We start from the raw sequence: 8,048 nt of genomic DNA, 5'->3' as shown, positions 1-8,048 counted from the left end.
CCTTGCTCGGCTAGCCCGAGCGCGCACGAACGTCATCATCCCGCTGTCGGATTCTCGCGAGATTCGGATGTCTGCATTCGTGGAAAGGGATCCCATGTGTAAACATGGGACCCCTTTCAGTCCGTCTGGTCCGGGTGTTCGGTTTGTTGTTTTGCCAAGTACGTGGATTTAATCTGGAACCTGGATCAGGTGAGTATAATTATCTTTTATTTTCAGGTACCCGTGGATTCTACTTGGAGAAGAGGACCGACTGCTTCATGTCAACATAGGTAAGTATGTGTGTGTCGGCAGGTGGGAAATAAAGTTATACTTTCACGGTGTTTGTGTCCTGTTTTTATTTGGGTATTTTTTCCCAGTAGAACTACAGGTACCAGCGGGCCCGTTTTTCTCCTGCATGCTGGTACTTGTGGTTCTCCAAGTACCAGCTTGCGGGGGAGGCTTGCTGGGACTTGTAGTACTACTAGAAAAAACAATATTCTTGAAATTTTCTCAAGGCTATCAGCCTCCCATCCGCAGCCCTTGGATGGGGGGGACAGCCTCGGGCTTCACCCCTGGCCCTTAGGTGGCTGGGGGGGGGGTACCCCTTGATTGAAGGGGTCCCCACTCCCCCAGGGTACCCCGGCCAGGGGTGACTAGTTGGATATTTAATGCCACGGCCGCAGGGCACTGTATAAAAGTGACCCCCGGCTGTGGCATTATCTGTCCAGCTAGTGGAGCCCGATGCTGGTGTAAAAAATACGGGGGACCCCTACTCTTTTTGTCCCCCGTATTTTTTGCACCAGCACCAGGCGCAGAGCCCGGTGCTGGTTTTAAAAATATGGGGGATCCCCTGTCCGTTTTTCCCCCGGATTTTTAGAACCAGGACCGGCTCGAAGAGCCCGAGGCTGGTTATGCTTTGGAGGGGGGACCCACGCAATTTTTTTTCCGGGTTTTTCACATTCCATTTAAAAAAAAATAATATTTTAAAAAAATATATAAATAATACTTGTGCCTCCAAAAAAGACAAACCAAGTACCTAATCCCTTCTAATATAAATAGATATGCTATTACCAAAAAAAAAAAACTGCAAAAAAAAACATGTTTTTAAATTTTTTTTATTAGATTCCGCCAGCAAAGTGTGGCGGATTGAAAATGACGAATTTACTGTTTAAAAGCACTGTTGTCGAATTTACAAACTTCAATTGAATATACTTTTGTCGAATTGCCGCATTTGTACCATTGCAGAAAAGTCGAATTTGTCAAATGTCGAATTTTAAAGTCGAATTTTGAAAGCCTGTAAGAATAGGCTCCGTCCCCTTCTACCCCTGTACCTTGCTCTCTCCTGTCTGTGCTCTCTCCCGTCTGTAGGACTAGGCCCCGCCCCCTTCTTACCCTCCTGTGACTGCTCTCTCCTGACAAGTGGACCAGGCCTGCCCCCTACACGCTGCTGGTGTCTTCATTGTTACTTGGTCTGGAGCTCCGTTGGGGAGAGAACTCACGTGAGCTCATTAAGAATGAGGAACTGGGATGTTTTAATTTTATTGTGAGTAGTGTAGTGTGGTGATGTAGTATGTTGTATGGGGGGTATAGTGTAATTATGAAGTGCAGCATATGGGAGGGCTGTAGCATAGTGATGTAGTGTGGCATATGGGGGGTGGTAGCGCATAGGCGTGCGTACAGGGGGTGCCTGGTGCGCACAGGCACTCCCTAATGTCCAGCACCGCTGCACGCCACGCTTGCTGTAGCACAGTGATCGCTGAGTGTGTGATCGGTGGAGCCTAGCCTGCAGCTCATTTCCGTACCTCCCACCACCGCTGCACCCGACCCCCCTCTGCCTGCTGCTAATACTATGCTGAGTGCATTCGTCGGCGGCCTCACTGGGGGGACTGGCGTCACCTTGCAATGTGACGTGGTGATGTCCGCCCATGCTCTCCTCCCGCCCACCTGTGCTTTCCTCCTGCTGCGGTCTATCAGTCCTAGTGTGCCGCGGCCGCCACACCACTGGCAGTGTTCCTCTAGGAGGGACTGGGTGCTGCTGGCAGACACATTCTGCTGAGACTTACTTGTCAGTTCGGGTTCCGGACGGCAGGCGGCGGGTGGTAGGGCAGACGGGGAGCAGGTGTCACAAGGAGTGTGTGGGTAACTAATTCACAATACTTCCGCTCAACGTGGCACTGCTGGTCCTTCATCTCCCATGTCTCTTCACCAGGTGGTGGGCGGCCCGGAAATTAAGTGATGTGTTGTGCAGCAGTCAGTGTGAAGTGACTGTGAGTAACACTGGTGGTGCTGATGATGCTGCTGCAGAATCTGGAAGCAATTAATTCATAAATATAATGTACTCTATCAGTGTTTCTCTGACGTCCTAGTGGATGCTGGGAACTCCGTAAGGACCATGGGGATTAGCGGCTCCGCAGGAGACTGGGCACAAAAGTAAAGCTTTAGGACTACCTGGTGTGCACTGGCTCCTCCCCCTATGACAATCCTCCAAGCCTCAGTTAGATTTTTGTGCCCGGCCGAGAAGGGTGCACACTAGGGGCTCTCCTGAGCTTCTTAGTGAAAGTTTAGTTTTAGGTTTTTTATTTTCAGTGAGACCTGCTGGCAACAGGCTCACTGCATCGAGGGACTAAGGGGAGAAGAAGCGAACTCACCTGCGTGCAGAGTGGATTGGGCTTCTTAGGCTACTGGACACCATTAGCTCCAGAGGGACCGAACACAGGCCCAGCCTCGGAGCTCGGTCCCAGAGCCGCGCCGCCGGCCCCCTTACAGAGCCAGAAGCAAGAAGAGGTCCGGAAAATCGGCGGCAGAAGACATCCTGTCTTCACCAAGGTAGCGCACAGCACTGCAGCTGTGCGCCATTGCTCCTCAGCACACTTCACACTTCGGTCACTGAGGGTGCAGGGCGCTAGGGGGGGGGCGCCCTGAGCAGCAATAGAAACACCTTGGCTGGCGAAAATACATCACATATAGCCCCCAGGGCTATATGGATGAATTTTAACCCCTGCCAGATTCCACAGAAACACGGGAGAAAAGGCCGCCGAGAAGGGGGCGGAGCCTATCTCCTCAGCACACTGGCGCCATTTTCTCTCACAGCTCCGTTGGAGGGAAGCTCCCTGGCTCTCCCCTGCAGTTACTACACTACAGAAAGGGGTTAAAAAAGAGAGGGGGGCACTAATTAGGCGTAGTATAACAATACAGCAGCTATAAGGGGAAAAACACTTATATAAGGTTATCCCTGTATATATATATATATAGCGCTCTGGTGTGTGCTGGCATACTCTCCCTCTGTCTCCCCAAAGGGCTAGTGGGGTCCTGTCCTCTATCAGAGCATTCCCTGTGTGTGTGCTGTGTGTCGGTACGATTGTGTCGACATGTATGAGGAGGAAAATGGTGTGGAGGCGGAGCAATTGCCTGTAATGGAGTTGTCACCCCCTAGGGAGTCGACACCTGAGTGGCTGAGCTTATGGAAGGAATTACGTGACAGTGTCAGCTCTTTACAAAAGATTGATGACATGAGACAGCCGGCTACTCAGCCTGTGCCTGTCCAGGTGTCTCAAAAGACATCAGGGGCTCTAAAACGCCCGTTACTGCAGATGGCAGATACAGACGCCGACACGGATACTGATTCCAGTGTCGACGATTAAGAGACGAATGTGACTTCCAATAGGGCCACACGTTACATGATTGAGGCTATGGAAAATGTTTTTACACATTTCTGATAATACCAGTACCACTAAAAAGGGTATTATGTTGGGTGAGAAAAAACTGCCTGTAGTTTTTCCTGCATCTGAGGAATTAAATGAAGTGTGTGATGATGCGTGGGTTTCCCCCGATAAAAACTGTTAATTCCTAAAAAGTTATTAGCATCATACCCCTTCCCGCCAGAGGATAGGGCACATTGGGAAACACCCCCAAGGGTGAATAAAGCGCTCACACGCTTGTCTAAACAGGTGGCACTACCGTCCCCGGATACGGCCGCCCTTAAGGAACCTGCTGACAGAAAGCAGTAAAATATCCTAAAATGTATATACACTCACACGGGTGTGATACTGCGACCAGCAATCGCCTCAGCCTGGATGTGCAGTGCTGGGGTGGCTTGGTCGGATTCCCTGACTGACAATATTGATACCCTAGATAGGGACAGTATATTACTGACTATAGAGCATTTAAAAGATGCTTTCTATATATGCGTGATGCACAGAGGGATATTTGCCGACTGGCATCAAGAGTAAGTGCGCTGTCCATTTCTGCCAGAAGAGGGTTATGGACAAGACAGTGGTCAGGTGATGCTGATTCCAAAAGGCATATGGAAGTATCGCCTTATAAAAGGGAGGAGTTATTTGGGGTAGGTCTTACAGACCTGGTGGCCACGGCAACGGCTGGGAAATCCACATTTTTACCCCAGGTAGCCTCTCAACATAAGAAGACGCCGTATTATCAGGCGCAGTCCTTTGGGCCCCATAAGGGCAAGCGGGCAAAAGGCTCCTCATTTCTGCCCCGTGGCAGAGGGAGAGGAAAAAGGCTGCAGCAAACAGCCAGTTCCCAGGAACAGAAACGGTGGGGGCCCGTCTCATAAATTTCAGCGTGCAGTGGGCTCACTCACAGGTGGACCCCTGGATCCTTCAGGTGGTATCTCAGGGGTACAAATTGGAATTCGAGACGTCTCCCCTTCGCCGTTTTCCTAAAGTCTGCTTTACCGACGTCTCCCTCCGACAGGGAGGCGGTATGGGAAGCCATTCACAAGCTGTATTCCCAGCAGGTGATAATCAAGGTACCCCTCCTACAACAGGGAAAGGGGTATTATTCCACGCTGTTTGTGGTACCGAAGCCGGACCGCTCGGTGAGACCTAATTTAAATCTGAAATCCTTGAACACTTACATACAAAGGTTCAAATTCAAGATGGAGTCACTCAGAGCGGTGATGGCAAACCGGGAAGAAGGGGATTATATGGTGTCTCTGGACATCAAGGATGCTTATCTCCATGTCCCAAATTACCCTTCTCACCAAGGGTACCTCAGGTTTGTGGTACAGAACTGTCACTATCAGTTTCAGACGCTGCCGTTTGGTTTGTCCACGGCACCCCGGGTCTTTACCAAAGTAATGGCCGAAATGATGATACTCCTTCAAAGGAAGGGAGTTTTAATTATCCCTTACTTGGACGATCTCCGGATAAGGGCAAGATCCAGGGAACAGTTGGTAGTCGGGGTAGCACTATCTCAGGTAGTGTTGCGGCAGCACGGTTGGATTGTTAATATTCCAAAATCGCAGCTGATTCCGACGACACGTCTTCTATTCCTAAGGATGATCCTGGACACAGTCCAGAAAATAAGAATTTACTTACCGATAATTCTATTTCTCATAGTCCGTAGTGGATGCTGGGGACTCCGAAAGGACCATGGGGAATAGCGGCTCCGCAGGAGACTGGGCACAAAGTAAAAGCTTTAGGACTAGCTGGTGTGCACTGGCTCCTCCCCCTATGACCATCCTCCAAGCCTCAGTTAGGATACTGTGCCCGGACGAGTGTACACAATAAGGAAGGATTTTGAATCCCGGGTAAGACTCATACCAGCCACACCAATCACACCGTACAACTTGTGATCTGAACCCAGTTAACAGCATGATAACAGAAGGAGCCTCTGAAAAGATGGCTCACAACAACAATAACCCGATTTTTGTAACAATAACTATGTACAAGTAATGCAGACAATCCGCACTTGGGATGGGCGCCCAGCATCCACTACGGACTATGAGAAATAGAATTATCGGTAAGTAAATTCTTATTTTCTCTAACGTCCCAGTGGATGCTGGGGACTCCGAAAGGACCATGGGGATTATACCAAAGCTCCCAACCGGGCGGGAGAGTGCGGATGACTCTGCAGCACCAAATGAGAGAACTCCAGGTCCTCCTCAGCCAGGGTATCAAATTTGTAGAATTTAGCAAACATGTTTTCCCCTGACCAAGTAGCTGCTCGGCAAAGTTGTAAAGCGGAGACCCCTCGGGCAGCCGCCCAAGATGAGCCCACTTTCCATGTGGAATGGGCTTTTACAGATTTTGGCCGTGGCAGGCCTGCCACAGAATGTGCAAGCTGAATTGTACTACAAATCCAACGAGCAATTGTCTGCTTAGAAGCAGGAGCACCCAGCTTGCTGGGTGCATACAGTATAAACAGCGAATCAGATTTTCTGACTCCAGCCGTCCTGGAAACATATATTTTCAGGGCCCTGACTACGTCCAGCAACTTGGAATCCTCCAAGTCCCTAGTAGCCGCAGGCACCACATATGAAAAATTAGGTAAGGGCTTTTATAGGATAAAGCCGCCAATTCTGAGACACGATCTACAGAGAGCCAACGTAAAAAATAACAATGTTTATTAATAAAACATATAAAAAGATTAATTGTCAAATAACCGGTGAAAAATATATATAAATATATATAAGAACATTCTACCTTTGAGAAAGTCACGTGAACGTGACGAAACGCGTCAGGACCCGCCCCTATCCACACTCAGCTCAGGTGAAATCTTCCAGGTGTTCCTTGGTCCCCGCTGCACCCTCCGTCTACAGCATCGGACATCAGCGGCTTCAGCGCACACGCCGCCACGACCGGGTTGTGAGAGAGACGGTCCATTCCTTTCCGCTGCACAGCGTATATGGGCATTGCAGGACATTGAAGCCAAGGACGCTCGGCTCTTACCAGCCCATTTTGGAAAGGTATTGAATATCAATTTCAACTGAGGGACTTTTTTATTCATTAGGATCCTACCAACACACCTGGTATTTATCAACTATCTAACAAGTGAATCACGGAACTTTTCACCCCAATAAGCTGAGTCATTACAATATACCACTAGTTCACGTCTAGTGACTGTTCTTATATATATTTGTATATATTTTTCACCGGTTATTTGACAATTAATCTTTTTATATGTTTTATTAATAAACATTGTTATTTTTTACGTTGGCTCTCTGTACATCATGTTTCGTTCCTGATATTCAGCGCAGCCGTTTGTTCTTTTTCTATGCTATCACCACAATACTACACATAGTATTCCGGCAAGCGCAGACTATCAGGAACATAAAATTGTGATTATTTAATTCTATGAAACACGTATTGGTTTTCACTTTTTATTTTGATGATTAGGCGCTCGTTTGTTGCAGTTTTTTGTTTTGGTCAATTCTGAGACACGCCTGGCTGAAGCCAGGGCTAACAGCATTACCACTTTCCATGTGAGATATTTTAAGTCCACAGTGGTGAGTGGTTCAAACCAATGTGATTTTAGGAATCCCAAAACTACATTGAGATCCCAAGGTGCCACTAGAGGCACAAAAGGAGGCTGTATATGCAGTACTCCCTTGACAAACGTCTGAACCTCAGGAACAGAAGCCAGTTCTTTTTGGAAGAATATTGACAGGGCCAAAATTTGAACCTTAATGGACCCTAATTTGAGGCCCATAGACAGTCCTGTTTGCAGGAAATGCAGGAAACGACCCAGTTGAAATTCCTCTGTAGGGGCCTTCCTGGCCTCGCACCACGCAACATATTTACGCCAAATACGGTGATAATGTTGTATGGTTACATCCTTCCTGGCTTTGATCAGGGTAGGGATGACTTCATCCGGAATGCCTTTTTCCTTCAGGATCCGGCGTTCAACCGCCATGCCGTCAAACGCAGCCGCGGTAAGTCTTGGAACAGACATGGTCCCTGCTGGAGCAGGTCCTTTCTTAGAGGTAGAGGCCACGGGTCTTCCGTGAGCATCTCTTGAATTTCCGGGTGCCAAGTCCTTCTTGGCCAATCCGGAGCCACGAGTATAGTCTTTACTCCTCTCCTTCTTATGATTCTCAGTACTTTTGGTATGAGAGGAAGAGGAGGGAACACATACACTGACTGGTACACCCACGGTGTTACCAGAGAGTCCACAGCTATTGCCTGAGGGTCCCTTGACCTGGCGCAATATCTGTCCAGTTTTTTGTTGAGGCGGGACGCCATCATGTCCACCCTTTGGTTTTTCCAAACGGTTCACAATCATGTGGAAGACTTCTGGGTGAAGTCCCCACTCCCCCGGGTGAAGAT

The sequence above is a fragment of the Pseudophryne corroboree genome, unplaced genomic scaffold, assembly GCF_028390025.1.
Source record: "Pseudophryne corroboree isolate aPseCor3 unplaced genomic scaffold, aPseCor3.hap2 scaffold_580, whole genome shotgun sequence".
NCBI lineage: Eukaryota > Metazoa > Chordata > Amphibia > Anura > Myobatrachidae > Pseudophryne > Pseudophryne corroboree.
The sequence above is the reverse complement of the archived record's forward strand: the minus strand, read 5'-3'. Positions refer to the sequence as shown.